The sequence below is a fragment of the Antechinus flavipes genome, chromosome 3 (assembly GCF_016432865.1).
Source record: "Antechinus flavipes isolate AdamAnt ecotype Samford, QLD, Australia chromosome 3, AdamAnt_v2, whole genome shotgun sequence".
Taxonomy (NCBI): Eukaryota; Metazoa; Chordata; class Mammalia; order Dasyuromorphia; family Dasyuridae; genus Antechinus; species Antechinus flavipes.
The window spans coordinates 365,166,397-365,183,993 of record NC_067400.1 but is presented as its reverse complement, the minus strand read 5'-3'; the positions used below and the strand labels follow the sequence as shown (position 1 = coordinate 365,183,993).

Genomic DNA, 17,597 nt, shown 5'->3' with positions numbered 1-17,597 from the left:
AAACTTATCTCATGCTCATTTCATAATAATAATGATGGGAACAGAATATTACTTATATTCTTCATTTAATTTTGCCTGACTATATATATATATATGTATATATATATATAAACACATACATATGATACATTATTGGAGAAGGACCTCCAAGGTGGCATTTTACTTTACTGAATCAAATGTCCTTTAATAATCAGCAAACAAGCCTAGGGGGATATAGTATTTTTCTTTATCTTTTCATCAATTTAATGAGTGCAAAGATGTGATCTGTTATGTAATATCATCTGTGAACTTCTGTCTGTCCCCTTATTAAGAGTGTCCTTGATATCTTAAGATATTCTCCTAAAAACTTTTTAGAGATAAGATCTATGAATTTGTTGCAATTTATATTTTCTCAGTCATCTTTTTTTAGTAACAATATCTGATTTTTTCCAAATGTTAATATTTTGAAAATTAATTTCTGAACACCTTTACTATGTTGTTCCCAGAATAATTTCTTTTAAATAGTACTTTCATTATATCACCCTCCTCTACTTTAAAATCATGGTTGACACTGCTGTCCCATATCGTTAAGAATAAATTTATTACTTACATGGGAAAGTCCCATTCTACCTATTAAGTAAGATTTGAAGTTTCCATCCTACCTTATTTTTTTTATTCAACATATACTCATTGTTTTGGCTAGGCCTTCATTGTCTATGAATGTACCCATTCTCAAAAGAGTAAACTTTCATTCATGTTGACCTTTTCTATAATGCCCTCCTGTAATCTACTATTTAAGTTCTATCCATCCTTCAAACTAAACCATAAACATTTACCATTCTTCAGCTAATTCAGACATTATCAAGTCTGGTATCCTTTGAAATTTTGCAATATGTATAATGTTTGTGTATAATACATCCCTTAGTAACTGGTGATAGTATGTTATTTCGAAAAAATTTAGTCTTGTCTTTGCCAAAATTTAAGTTTTTTAGAGGCAGGTACTCCATTTTTTATTTCTTCCCTATTCTCTAATAGTCCTGATATCATACAATATTCTCAATTAATTCGTGCTGATTGGTTGGTTCAACAATAGACTGAACTTTTAAGAATACTAAGACTTTCTAAGGTTATTGGTGCTATTCTGAGAAGAACCTTTTTTTTTTTCAATATATATAAAAAACACAATTATTTTATTCAAGAAAGGTTTTTAATTCTGTAACTATATCTAAACAAGATCATTTTAGAAGATCCCTTTGATTAAATGAGAGAATAAAAATTATTATATTAGAAGTACTGTATTATACCTGAGTTAATATATGATGAGTAATTTCTATCTACATTTGATCTTAAGAAGAATTCCACTGTTACTAAGACATGGAGTTTTGTTTTGTTTGGGTTTGGTCTTTTGTCTTCTGTTGTTGTTGTTGTTGTTGTTTGTGGGGGTAGGGATAGAGGCAATCTCAAAACATGTTTCTGTATTTGTAGACTTCTTTTCCACTGGTGTCCATCAACATCTCAATAGTTTAGAAGTTCTTGGATTTCAACATAAAAAAGAAAGATTTAACATAAAGAGCTACTTATCTGGTAGAAGAATGGATTATTCCCTAAAGGAAGAAAAGGCCGTCTGTCTAGGAAGTATAGAAGATTTCTTATTGAATAGGAAGTTAGACTAGATCCTTCTAAGTTTTGTCTTTTTCAGCTAAATTCTGATTCTATGACTTGTTCTATAGAAACTAATTTTCTTCATAGACCTGGTTCTTAACCTCTGTGTTTATCCACCAGGAGGAAGTTAACTAAATTCCAGAAGCAGGTTTCTATTTGATAAATTGTCCTTTCAAAGAACTAAATAATGCTTGTTTCTCTGGAATCCCAGAGTATAGCTTCTTCACCCAGTACACTACTTTAATCCCCAAGAGAACTTTATTTACTCAGAGACTCAGATCTTACTGATTCTTCCATGTTATTTCTGAAGTTCTTAGTACTGCATTTCTATTTATATAAAATGTAACTCAAAAAAAAAAAAAAAAAAAAAAACAACCCTATAGGAGAATCTCATTAATTCATACCAACAACTGAGCAAATGAATGAGTCTTGAAAATTAGTGGGTTACCAAAGATTTGAACAAGTAGGATGGCTAAATCAATACACACACACACACACACACACACACACACACACACACACACAATATTTGGTATCATTTAGTAAAGACTTTGTTATGAATCCAAATGCGCATTGCTGACATGAAAGCTAGAGTTATATGTGTACATCAGAGCTCAGAATTTAGTCCTTACTTTGTTTGATAGTCTGTAAGATTCTTAAAAGCATTAAAATCAAAGATATGATAAATTCCATGCACTGAATTTAAGTTCAAATATTTTTAAATTTAAGGATTTTGAATTTTCCTGAAAAAGGAACTATTTTTTTTTTTTACAGAATAATAAATGCATCTTTTATGTACTAGGATTAGTGTATTAAGTATTTTTATGACATACAAGATAAACTAAAATTTTACATTTGTTTCCTGTTTTGTTTTGTTTTGTTATTAAACGTGGGGCTTTATGAAAATGTACTGCCCAGGACCAAGATTAAGCTGGAAACAATCTCAAATAACTAATTTTGCAATAAAAATAACTTCTTTGCAAAAAAAAATCAAAACAAAATATTTGTGTGAAAGTATTCATATGAAGGCAATATTAGAAGTCATTCAATCAACATCAACTCACCCATGTTGGCTTACTATGTACCAAATACTGTGGTCATTTTATTGACTGAGATTTTTAAAAATTGTTTAAATTAACCTTTTGAATATAAAATTAGACAATAATTAGTAATAGTATTGCTAATATTTGGAGTGAGATAGTTTCTTACCTTCTATATAAAATTGTGATCTTTTTCATTTGTTCTAGCATTATTTACCTATTAACTGAAAGGCAGTTTTGCACATTCGTATCATTAAAAACAAAACAAAAGACCTGTTTATTCACTATATCTAGGAAGGAAGAACAATTCAGAGTAGGAAAACTAAGCTTAAAGACCTTGCGAATCTTAAAACCAACTGAGTCCCACTTTAAGAAAACTAAATGTGTGAAAATCTCAAATATGAAGATCTTCTTTACTAATTATTTTTTAGTAAATAGTGAATTTTTAGATCACTTCAAAGTATTCCACTGACAAACATTTATATATAACTTTTCTGAAACATATTTATTACATAAGCTAAAGTATATTAGAAGATGAAAAAGTTAACAACAAATAAAAAGAAATGTAGAATCCTTATTGATATATTTTTTTTTTCCCTGAGGCAATTGGGATTAAGTGACTTGCCCAGGGTCACACAGCTGGGAAGTATTAAATGTCTGAGGACAGATTTGAACTGAGATCCTCCTGATTGCAGTGCTTTATGCACTGCACTACCTAGCTGCCCCCTTATTAATATTCTATGATTCAACCGGCAGGTTTTTACCTTCATATAGGATATTCAGTGATAACTTATTGACAATTGTTATATCAAACCTAAATCCAGCTCTCTGTACTTGCATCCATTGATCATAGCTCTATGCTCTGGAGCAAAGAGAATAAGCCTAATCCATGAGACATAAATGCTATTATTATCCTCATTTTACAGATGAGGATACTGAACAGACTGATGTTAAATGCCCAGGATCACAAAGCTTATAAATTTCTGAGGTTAAATCTGAACTTAGGTCTTCCTGAATCTAATACTATCCACTAAGACTCCTAGTTGCCACATGTTATTTCTCTATTTTATTGAGTTTCTACTTATAGAAATAGTGTTTAATTATGTACAACTCAAGGTTATAAAGAAATGAAAGTACTTAATAAAAGCCTATTGATGATGTTGATTCTGATGATAATGTGGTTCTCATAAAACTTGTTCTAGGTTAACAGAATGGAACATCTGTAATCCTGGAGAAACTGAGGCAAGATAGAGATTAGAGAGTATTTAATAAATTATTTAAAAGAGAGAGATTTACTGAGACCAAATGGATCCATGGTTTGGTCCTAGGGCTGAATGAGACTATCATCTCCAAGAATCCAGCCAACAATGTGAGTTCTCAATGACATATATACATGTGGCTCAGACTCAGGGGATAGACTGAGGCAGGGGTGGAGTCAGGGTATTGAGAGCCAAATGGGACTTTGACCAGGTGGGATGAACCACCAGAGATGGGATGACATAATGGGGGGAGGAACCCCTGAGATGAGGAGAGGCATCTTGATAAGATAGTATCTGATATTCTGATAGCTTGGGTTGGGGAGAGGCATTCTGATATTCTAAAACATAGGATATTTTATCCTTATCAAATATTCTGATTAAGAGGGAAGGGACTTTTGCAGGATTTAGCAGAACAATTATAAACAGAGGCAGAACAACTAGGGAAACTGAGTCAGGACAATATATGAACGAGAATTGTGGCATAACACATCTACTTTAAAAAAAAATTATTATTTGAAGGATTAGGAGTTTTAATAAGACACGAGAGCACTTATGGGAGTACAAAAGAAATATAGGCAACATCAGGGAAGAAGTGCCATAATTCAGTTTTCTTAAAAATGGTCACCTTTAAAGTCAAAATGATATCTAAATGGCAAACCTAAACTTGGAAATGTTCAGAGAAATCATGCCAAGATGCACATAATATTCTCACACCTAAACTTGGAAATGTTCAGAGAAATCATGCCAAGATGCACGTAATATTCTCACAAAGATCTTGCTTATTTTCAGTTTTTATTAATCCATATGTGTGTAAACAATCCCTGATTTATGTGCTCCTGTTACACTTATGTTATTTTCATGACCATATTAAAAACTCTCCAGTTGCATATGCCTTTCCCTCCTCATTTCCTTTTCAGGCTCCAGATCTGCCTGCTATTTGGGCTACCTTCCTCTTCAACTTTCCCTGTCCACCTCACCAGGGATAGAAAATGTTCTTTTGTTAAAAAATTAGGGAGAGTCAGTGTCTGGAGCTTCTGATAGAAAAAAAAAAAAAAAGAAAAATCAAAAAATGAAGGAGTAAGAGGAAAGCAGGACTAAAACCTAGAGGAAGTTTAGAATATTAAGAATCTGATGAATATGAGGAACAACTTTGATTATATTTATTTGTTGGTTATAAATTGTCCCTTGGTTATTTTTTAAACAATTTTTCTGTTTTCCAGGAGATGAAAAAATAATCTTAAAGAGTTTCAAACTTCTAGTGTATAGAATCATAAAATCTTGGAATTGGTAAGTACCTCAGAAGTCAACTAGTCTTGAATAGAGGAGAGACCGAACTTATACTTTTATTAATGTAGGGAATTTCCTTATGAGAAAATGCCTTATACACATGCAGATTTCCAAATGCTTATACAATTTTTAACTTGGATCACTGAGAGCTAATTGATTTGTCCAATTGTTCTACATTGGGGAGTTGTAGAGAAATAGGTTGGATTAGGTAGCCTCTAACTCTGGAATTTCATGAAGTAAAACAAAACCAATTGTCTTCCACATGACAATCCATCAAATATTTTAAAAGAATAATCATGTTTCCATTAAATCTTCTTTTAGAGGATGATATGGTTTGAGCTCCCTTAATAAACTTGATTCTATTCTAGATTCACCTCTCTCCTTTTTTTTTTTTTTTTTTTTTTTTTACTTTTGGTCAATTTACTTTACAATTTCACACAAAAAAAAATTCCAAATAAGACACTATGCCAGATGGAATCTGATCAGTACAGAATAATATTCAAACTAAATGGGTATGCCCATTTTACAACAAGATACTGGGATTCTAAGATATTTCATGTATCCTAATTTCTTTCAACATGTGCAAATTACAAGCAATAATTGTAATACAATTTAGTTTTATGGCAATAGATTTGTTGTTCTTTACATTTCTAAAATGGGAGAGACCGAGATCTTCTGACTTTGACCAGATGAAACTACACAGGGCAGGTTTCCCTACCTTAAGTAGTTCAGCTGGCTTTCATTGCTATCTTTTGTTGGATTTTAAATTCAGTGGATTGTTTTCCCAAAGAAATGTAGAGAAGATATAATTCTTAAAAAGGATATTTTAATAGCTGTCAGAGGCATTTCAGTAGCTATTAGTGAAGCATTTTTAAGATTATTTAACCTATAATTAAATAAGATTAGTCCTACTAAAGTAAAATGGAAAGGACAGTTGAAGACAAAGCAAAATGCAAAGAACTGACCAACTATAAAACCGTTATTTAATTTGTAAAACATCATTGTAAATTTTCAAAAAATAAGCAAAGATCTTCAGAAGGATCACTGAACAATTATTATTGATTCCTCATCTCCACTAAGTCCAGGCTTCTTCAATTTTGAAAAAAAAAAAAAAGGGAGAGGGAGACTAATTTTTTAAAAAGTCTTTTGTTATTTAAAAATACAATGCTTGCATGGCAAAGATAATACAAAGATTGGAGTACTGAAAAAAATTTTTAAAATAATTTTTACTTATGAAACTCTTTTTTCTAAATTAAAAGCTATACTGAAACCATCATCAGAAATCCAGGAGAATGCAGATCTTAGCATCTTTGTTAAACAGCCATCACATATGTTTGGGACATTTTTACTTCCAGTGCAGCTAGAAATTTTGTCTTCCTTAAGAGAAAGAAAAACTGTGACAAAGATTATACCTATATACACATATCTTCACTAAATAAATTTTTGTCAGTATATGTGTGTGTGTGTATGTATGTATGTATATCCTGACAAATGTAAAATTGATATACTGAAGATAAGAATTGTTTTGGAATTCCAGAAATTCACAAATAGATTTGGAATAATATTATACAATCTTGTATCATGTTACACATCAAGAAAGGTTAAAAAAAAGTTATCCAGTAGATGGAGATAAGAATTTATCAGTGCCTGTGACTTAGCTTAATTTAAACTCTAATGAAAACATACGGGCTATCATCAAAGCTAGACTTGGAAAAGTAGACTTTTGATCAAAAACATGATTAATAAGCAATGTAATGTGTGCTTTCATAATGAAAAATTAAAGAATATGTGTCAAAATCTTGTATACTCAATGCCAAATCTTGTGAAACAATGGTTGTGGCAAAAGAAAAATATAATGCATATTAACCATTTTTAATGATATAAAAAGTTATAAGGTATAAGTCAATATATATTTTACTTTGTTCTAAGTATTTCTCACTGCACTGTATGTTGTAATGATTCAGTATAATATTATGAACCAAAGAAGCCCCTGCTCTTGGGTACTTACTTTCTAACATTGTATACGATATTTGAATCCATAAGTAGATATAGAATAATTAGAGAAAGGACAAAGTGCTAACAACTAAGGAGATAATTTGGCCAGCATCATATATTAGATACAGGACCTGTGACTCTAAAGTAATAACTTTTTTTTGGCACAAATAATACAGGGGAATTATTAACTCCTTCATTGGGATATTATAACTCTACTAATATACCTAAGATGACCAGAGCATCACACAGCTGATTCATGTCAAGGTATTTTGTTCCCTACAACTTTCAACTCTTATTAAAAGATGAATTGCTTTCTAGATTTGTTACCCACATCTTATACTCTTATAGCTGATTATTTTATTTTATATTGTTAGTTTCCAGTATGGCATGAGCTTTTTAGATATCAATTCTATCATCATTTATACTAGTATTTTCTCTGAGCTTCCTGTCATCTGCAAATTTTATAAGCATGCTATTTATACTTTCATCCAAATTACTGATTTAAAACTTAACAGACATTGACCAAAAATAGGGAAACCTGTGTCACTCCACTAGATTTCTTATCTAGATTAAAAGAATGAGTGTTCAAAGAATTAATAGTTAGTTAAAGATCATTTAGGGAGATTGGAAGCACAAGGGGTTAATTGCTTTGCCCAGATTCATCCAAGATAGTAAGTAAAAGAGCTGAGATTTGAACCCAACTCTTTATTCCCCCTCATCTCCCTGCTCAGTTCCAAATCTATTGCTTGTATCAATCCATTAATCAGCATTTTTCAGGTCTATTCATTCAAATAGTTCTAAACCCAACCAACTACATCCTATCATTCAGAACATATTTTCATCATTTTATCTGCAAGTATAGCATGAAAAACCTTGTCATTCCTTGCTAAAAATCTATATATTCTATATTTTCAGCATTGTCCTGATTTATTAGTCTAATTATCCTGTCAAAAAAGAAATGAGGTTATTCTAGCATGATTTGCTCTCCCTTAACGAACCATGCTAGCTCATGGTTATCATCTTTTTTTTTTTTTTTTTTTCCTGAGGCAATTGGGATTAAATGATTTGCCCAGGGTCACACAGGTATGAAGTGCTAAGAGTCTGAGACCAGATTTGAACTCAGATCCTCCTGACTTCAGGGCTGGTGCTCTAACCAATGTACCATCTAGCTGCCTCCATCTCTTCCTTTTCTGAGTTCACAAACTGTCTCTTTAATAAGCAGTTTAAGATTTTCATCAGGAAATGATGTCATTTATTGATCTATAGTTTGAAATGTCTACCTTCAGCTTTTTAAAAATTGGAGTATTTTCCTGTGACCTGTATGTTTGCTCAAAGAACATGAAAGCTGCCTTAGCAATCATTTCCTCATATCCTCTCCCTCTTTATGAAGGAGTTTGTCAGGAACTGGTAATCAGATGTAATTGAGATCATGTAAGAAGGACATTTGTATGTTCTCTAACCATATCCTCTAATCTGGAGCATCCATTCCCAAATTAGGAGTAATATTGGGAGCTTCCACCACCTTCAAGAAGCTCTGTTTCTTGAATTGTCTCTTCTCCACAATATAGATTTTTTTCTTACAGTCTTTTTCATTGCCTTTCGCAGTTATTTTAAGCACCTGCTTACTTTGGACTTTAGTCTTCCTGATACTATTCTTACAAACTTTCTACTTATATTCATAGAATCATCAGTTATCTTTCCTCATTTATATATCTTATAAATGTTCTTTTTAAATGTGAGCTGATTACCTTGTATACATTATAGCAAATTAAATTATCATGTAAGAAAACCAAAAATTGTTAGTTGCTCAGCTTTTATGAGACAGACTACAAGACTTCATATGTTGTAAAGAATTGAATTTGCCCATTATAACTATATTCTACTTTTCTTCCCTGGTTTTGTGATCCTTGTCAGAAACTTATCATCTAGTTCCTCCAGCTGTCTTGGCAACTGAAATCAAGGGTTCCCAGTTGTGACAATGAATATGTGTGGAGCCATAGAGTTATTACGAGGGATTCATAAATCTATACATAAATTTATAAGCAAGAAAGTATATTTTCTATCAGCTGGTTAAATAATACCCAACAATGTAAAATATATAGTGACTGATACATATCAAGCACTTAATAAATGATTATTCACTAAATTTTACTTTATTGTTGTTTTTCAAATTTAAGTAGAGTTGTGAGTAATAAAGTACAGATATATTTTAAAACATTACTAAATTAATAATGGGGTTCTTTTGCCATGTATGTTATGGTGCAATTATTTTAATATGTCTTTTATTATTTATTTTCAAAAGGAATCTTTTGTAAAAAAATTAAGAACCACTTGTCTATAGTATTTTCATACACAGTGTTCTCAACACGTCACATCTTTTTCACTACTTTTCCCCAAAATTCTTCTCAGTAGCCACTGCTCTATGAAAATGGTTCTCAGAAGTCAACAATAACTTCTCGAACCTAAAATTCAGGTCTAATCATTCAGTCCATATTTTTGTCATTGATCTACAAGAATATCACAAGAGTCTTTGTCATGCTTTGCTAAAAATTCACGTATTCTACATCTCCATATTTTATGGCTTTTCTAGAATTCTTATCTCATTGTCTTTTTGATGGCATTTGATATTGTTGATCATTCTCGGGATGCTTTGTTGACCACATAAGATCCTCCTACTTCTCTAAACCTTCTGTGGCCAGCATTTGATATCACTCTTACTGCTTAAAGTTTTGTTCTAGACACTTCAACCTTCATACTCCCTCTCCCTTGGCAATCTCATTCACTCCCAGTAGTTTCAAATATCACCTCTATGATAATAACTCCCAAGTCTATATACCTGACCTTTAAGGAGATGACATACAAGATATAGAATATATAGTATAGCTCCATGTGTATGCATCAGCTTGGACTCAAAGGTATTTTATGTATAACCAAACTTGTTTTTATTCTTCCATTATCTTTCAAGGCACTCAGATTTTCAAAACCAACTATCATTTTTGACTCTTCACTTTGTCTCATCTAGCATTCGAATTCTACTTCTACCTTTATAAAAGCTTTCTCCTTCTCTCTACTTGCACTGCTACCACCCCAGTCCAGAACCTTATCATCTCTCATCTGAACTATTGCAATAACCTTCTAGTTACATTCTTGCCTCAAATTTCTTCTGACTCCAAACCATCTTCTATGTAACTACCAAGATGAATTTCTTAAAGCCCACCTGGTCTTTCATTTCTTTCTCAATAAATTCCCTGCTGGCCGTAGAATCAAAAATTATTTCATCACTATTTTGAGTTGCTATTTTTTGTTTAACTCTTATAATATATCTTTATTAATGTTATAGTAATACATAGCTATAAATAATTCAATATGTATAAATTGGGTTTATATACTCAGAAATATTTTTATTGAAGGGTAAATAAAGAAAAGTTTGGAGACTGGCTTAAGAGGTTTCAGTATTCTTCTAATAATTCTTCTAGCTTCCGTTCTCTCTTTCTCCCTCTTCTAATCCATCCTTTGCCTAGCTTGATGCACTGAACTTTCTTATGCATAAATCTGTTCACTTCCAAGTTTTCTTCTCAAAGTTTTTCAATGACTACTTATCAACTGCTAAATCTCAAACTTCATTTCCAACATTTAGTGTCTTCCATAATCTGCAATGATGATTCTTTGTTTACATACTTATTTCATTCTACCTGCCTTCACATACCCTATCTATATTCTTGTAAGACTAATTGTCATCTCCTATAGAGTAACTATACTTGCTTCTCTCTGTCTTGTCTTATTCTGTTTCTTATACTTACATTGTGCTATCATAAGCATATAAGTACACACTTCAAGATATATATATATATATATATATATATATATATTCTCTAATACTCAACCACCACCTTTCCCAGCAAACTGTATTCCCATTCATTCTTTAGAGTCAACTCACTTGCTGCCCCTGACAATAAGCCTTCTCTAATCCTTCTGTCAGTAATTATCTTACTCTCTCAGGTCTCTCATAAGAATTTGCTTTTACTTTTCAGATTACATTTTATTTTGCACATGTTATTTGTATATGAATCATATCCTACTAAGCTTTACGTTTAATGAAGGCAGGAAATACATCTTATCATAAATTTATTTCAACCCCTGACATAGTCCTTTGCACACAGTAAATATTAATTTGTATTTATTTAATTGAATTTTGTACATTGGGCTGAGAATCTAACTATAGTTTACAATGCTGTTTTCTTGTGAAAAGTTACTCTCTTTCAAATAGCAGCTTCCCAAATGCTATTTTGGAGCTCAGTCTATTCATAACTGGTGACTTCCTGTATTACCTTCTAAATAGGCTTCCTCTGTTTAAAAAAAAAAAAGATGAAGACATAAGAAGACCATGCTTACTAAGTTATATAAAATTCAAGTTATATTTAGATGCTAATATTAAATCAGCACTGCTCTTCAAAATATTATCCTCAATGTAATTCTACCAGCTTTCTCTTTTGTTACTTATCTGCTTTCGTTTAAAGGAAAAAAACAAAGCCCATCATAAAGCCACTGGTCCAAGAGCTAGTTGATTCCATTAAACTTATTTAGGTAAAATTTTCCACAAAAATTGAAAATATTTGTATTGTCTACAATATCCATTTGGGGGAAAAAATGTGATTATGTTAACTTGATTAAGTCTTAGTTTTCTAGTTCAAGAATTTACCTAATCTTATTTATCCTTGATATTTACATATCTATGCAAATAAAGACTTAGCTAATGTAGAAGCAGCTTATTGTTTTTAAAAGCTTAGTTTCTACTATTTGATAGGGCAAATAATACAATAATAAGGATTCAAATATTCATCCAACCCAAAAGTTTTGAGTTGATGAACAAGATTACTAGCCTACTATTTAATATTGATATTTTAATGGTATTCTGAGTGAACTTGTAATTTTTTTTCCCGTTAGGCAACAAGATTAATTTGGTGGTAGCTACATCATAAGAATGATATCAGCATCTCTTCAGTAGACTTTTTCAGATTCTAATCAAGTGTTATCAGAATTTTACTTAGTGTTAATTAGGCTGATTGCTTTGTGAATGAGACTTTTAATGCTGTTCAAGGACTAATTCAGTTTTAATATATTCATCATGGTGCCAACTAATAACCATTCTAATTTATCTTCCCTTTAATAGAGGCTAGCTCCTAATAATCCCACTACCCACTCACCAGGTAGGCAAACAGCCATAACATTATAGGAACCTGTCAATGAATAGGCTTATCCTTTGATAGAGAGTTAAACATATGGAGTGGTGCCTATGCTCATTATACCAAGCAAACATGTTTCCAATAATTCTAAGGTTCTGATAAGTGAGAAGATTTGGTTTTCATTTGGAAAATGATATCTGAATACAGTTAAGGCTTAAGCTGTGCAAATTGAGAAGATCCCATTTGATGGAAGTAGGTTGCTCTGTACCATTCTAGCATCCTAATGCATTTGGTTTCTCTAAGTGAAAAGATGAAGATCTTTTTTTTTTTTTAGAAACAATTCTTAGTTCTGGAGGAAAAAAAAAGAAAATATGGGATATAATAAGACTTACCTGAATATGACAGTAACACAACAATTATGTGTGCAGTTGATGGAGATATAGAAACCTAAAGTTTACTCTGACATATTCACAAATAACTGTACTGCAAATCATAATGTCACAGATAAGGGAGAAGTTTTAGAAGTATCAGTATAATAGGGATAATAGAATTGGCATGGAATTTAAGATTTTGAAAGTATGTCACATATACAACCTATATGCAACAGTAATCCCCTCTATAACATACTTTACAAATAATCATCCAGGATCTGTTTGAATACCTCTGAGGAAAAGAGCTCATTATCTCTAGAAACAATGCATTTCACTTTGGTGCATCTCTAATTACTAGAAAATATTACCCTTCCAGTAAAGGTCTTCCTATAAAATCTGGATGACCACTCGTTAGACAAGCAGTAGAAATAATTATTGTTTGCACATGGAATGGTCCCTGTAGTCTCTTCTGTTTCTCAAATTCTGTAATTCTGTGTTTCTTTGAAAAAGATATGAAACAGGAGTAAGGAGAGGGAATATATGTATGTTGATGTGTGTATATTGAAAAAAAGAATAGGATATAGAATCAGAAATCTGAGTTGAAAGTCTGATACTGTCACTTATTACTTATATGATCTTGGGCATATCATTATATTTCTCTAGTATGTGTATAGATAGATAGATAGATAGAGAGATAGATGGATAAAGAACCTAGGAGATGAAGTCAGGAGGATCCGACTTCAAATTCGACCTCAGGTAGTTTATACCTCCTAGCTATGTGATCCCAGGCAAGGCACTTAACCCCAATTGCCTCAATAAAAATCAAACAAAAACAAAACGAGTGATTCAATCATTACATGATCTCTAAAGTGTTTTCCTTCCTCATATGTAACTGTCCTATCTGTATAACAAACATAAGGTTGGAAGGATAGAATGGAACAAGTTTGTGAATGCCAGTATAAGGAGTTTAATACTTTATTTGATTAACAAAAGGGAGCCACTGATAAAGCCTTGTGTTCATGCTGATGCATTCACCAGACATTTCAACAATCACATTACTGCATACCTCTTTTTAGAAACAGCCCATGCTGGCTGTGAAAAAAATGAGCTTCCATCTCTTGTTTAGAAGTTTTTAAGGGGCAACTGTTACTGTTCTCTCTTTTTCTCTTTTGTTCTTGACTTTGAATCTGTTTGGCATATTTTAAGCAGGAATGACTACCTAGTGAGATTCTGAGTTTCAAATATATTATCATGAGATCCATGAGATAGCTTACTTTCCAGTTGAATGTCTATTAGTTAGTCGATCTATAAACATTTATTAAGAGACTACTATGTGCCACAGCATAAAGGAGGCAGAAGATAGTGCCTGCTCTTAATGACCTCACAATTGTGCATATGTGTGTGTATGTATAGTATAATGAAAAGAATACTAGTTCTGAAGTCAGAAAATCTGGGTTTCCATAACAGCTTTGCTTTTCATTACTCTAGCCTTGTACACATCCCTTCATTTTTCTGTAGCTGTTTTCTTGTATGTAAAATTAGACAGTTGCACTTCAGTTAAAAGTCCCTTCTAGCTTTAAATCTCATCATAAATTGGTAATACATGATGATCTTCTGCCTTTAATTACTAAATAGGTTTGACTATTTACTAAGTGAGAATACTATCTTTTACACAAATATTTTCTTCAGCAACAAATCAGGAGTAGGGAATGGAATATTCCTGCTTCTACTAGCTGCCTAATAATTGTCTTTCTTACCTTATTTAATTAAATGTATGATGTGAAGATATGGCTGGGGAGGGATAATTTTAGCTCATTAAAACCTATTGAGGTCTCTGCTATGGAAAAGAAGGGCCACTGTTTCTAAATGCAAAATTCATTAGGAATTCAAAACATGTTTTAATCATGTATGAACATATGTTTGTTTATATTCACATATGTATTCCATATCTTTAACATCTATACATTAACATATGTACTATCATACATTGACATATATGTGAGTCCATATATTGGTATTTTTTACTTTTTGATATTTCTCTAGTGGTGTTGAAACATTCCTCTTAACATGAGATTCTAAGAAAGGTGATCTTGTGCCTAATATTCAGTTGGAATTCCTATGGGGTTACTCATAGACTATAATCTTCCTCCCATCTGTTGATCAGTTAGGAATCAAAAGCCAGGCATCACACTGAACAGTGACTTCTTGTTTAAAGGCTTCCCTAGACCTTTCTGTAGCTAAATTCTCCTTATCATACTATAGTCCTTGGTAACATTTAACTAGCTATTTTAAAATATTTTTACTTAATTAATTTACCATGATGATAGAATACTCTTTATCAAGGCAATACCAGTCAGTCTGCTTCATTAAACCAAAACCAATCATTCAGGAGGAGAAAATGTCTAGTTTGGGTTTCTTAATGTATGGTTTGGGGTTCTGTAAAAGTAGAACATATTTGATTTATGATAAAATATCTACTTGGGCATATCTACTTGGCATAATGAATACTGCAAGTAGCACTGGAAGTAGCATAAGGAAGACCTATGTTCAAATCCCATATCATACGCTTAATAGTTTTGTGACTTGGGTGGGTCACTTAATCTTGGTTTGTATCAATTTCCTCAAGCGTAAATTAGAGAAAAAAACAATACTTACTTCACAGGGTTTTTGTGAAGATCAAGTAAGATATTATTTGGAAAGTGCTTAGTATATACAATATACACTTATTGTATAGTAAGTGCTATATAAATGGTCATTCCCTTACTTTTCTGTATACTGCAAACCATTCTATTTTTTCCAGGCCATATAGGGGCAGGTATATTTAAGTTAAAACACAAGTCAAGATTCTTCATTCTCAGCTCCAAATTTTATAGTAAAACTTTAAGCATATTTCTAATATCTACACATAAAATAATACAGATTTCTATGCTATAGCACTTAATTCTTGCTTAAAATCTAGCACACAAAAGAATTTTCAAACCAAAAAAGAAATATAGTCAACATGAGTCAACAGGCTCCACTGAAAGAGATGTTTTAATGGAGAAAGGCAATTGATAAACAAGATTATTAAGAATAAGTCCTGCTATGGACTCTTATTTAGAAAAGCTGAAATCCTTTGGGGACATTGAGGATCCAAGAAAGAAGAGTAGAGGGACAGTAGGTCAATCAAGGAGTGATACTGGAAATGGAAGTTGGATAGGAATTTTGGTGAATATGACACTGGAATAAGGCCCTAACACAGTCTTTCTCCTACCTTGATCACTGAAAGTAAATGGCATTCATAGGCCATCCCAGACATCAGTCTGGGAGAATACTGAACTTTGACCATTTATTTCAATGTTCTGGGGAAATGAAGTGTCCAAAGAACTCCTCCTGTACTAAAAGGAATCCATCTCTTCATCGTTATGGATTTGGCTAAAAATGGAACAGACATAAGTAGGGTACCTTTAGGAGTCACAAAAGTAAATCTGGATATTAGAAATAAATTACTTAAAGGCTCATAAGGTTTTAAAAGATGTGATTTATAACACATTGAACAATGGAAAGTACTACATACAGATAAGAGTATCAAAATTATATTGCCCCATACAGGTGGAGCTTAATAAATGCTTTGGCCTTTAGGAATTGATATATTAGAGACAAAGGAAATCTTGATTGAAGATAGGGAATGAAATCATGGCAAGTAGTCAATATATAATTATATTTCTCACTCTTTTCATTTTTACTGAGAACAAGGAAATATAATGAAGAAATTGTGATTTAGATAAATAAATCTTTCAAATTTTTACCAAGAAAATCCTGGTGATTTTTTCTCTTAAATTCCTACAGAGTGTGCATATATCCTTCCACAATATACTTCTTAGGCATTATATTGACTGCAGAGTTCTAAGAATGATGTAATTGATAAAATGTCTACTTCTGTATACTAAAAACATCATAGAAGTTTTCACATTTTTTTTTTTTTTTGTAAAAAGCCTAGACTATATATTCTCTTGGGGCTGTGCTACTTTTAATGCTATCTAAAGGAACTTTTGGTATGGAAGACAGTGTATTGTTATGAATTTACATTGATCTTGGAATCAGAAAAACTGAATTCAAGACTCAAATCTGACACTGATTAGCTGTGTTAAACTGTACAAGTCAATTGACTTCTCTTCTGTGTTTTCTTCAAGTATATGTGGGAATAACCAAAACTTACATTATTTACTTGACATGGTGTGTGGGGAAATTGCTTTAGAAATTTTAAAAAGATATATAAATATTAGCTGTTATTGTTATTATTATCATCCCTGGAGAAATTGCTTCAATTTAGGAGTCATATATTTGTTCCTAACACAATCACTAGATAAGCAAGACTAGAGGATAAGAGGTGAATGGAGCATTTCAATGTAAAGCTTCTCCCACTGCCTACCTATATCCTTCATTATTATACAGTTTTCATTGATGACTTAACCAGTCATCTATGAGGTGAAGAACCAATAATTCAATTTGGTTGGTAGGATTATAAAATAATAGATTCAGAGCTAGAAGAAACCATTTAGAGGCCATCAAATCTATTCCCATATTTTGATGAGGAAACTGAGGCTAGAGAGATTGTGATTTGGCTAGAATTATACAGCTAATAAGTGTCTGAGAAAGAATTTGGAGCTAAATATTCCTGAATATAAGCCTAGTACACCATCCATTATTATCATGCTGTCTCAGTTCAGTTCATTTAATTCATATCAAGCAGTCAATAAGCATTTATTATCTTTTTTTTTATTCAGAGAATTATACAACATGGTAAGAGAAATGCAAAATTTCAATAGAATATGGTACCTA

The 17,597-nt window shown here is 31.9% G+C and overlaps 1 protein-coding gene across 1 annotated transcript in view; it reads left to right on the top strand.

Annotated features, from left to right (window-relative positions):
- Positions 1–17,597, top strand: part of NXPH2 (neurexophilin 2) — a 154,158-nt gene that overhangs the window by 11,639 nt on the left and 124,922 nt on the right. The gene's annotated exons all lie outside the window — the stretch shown is intronic.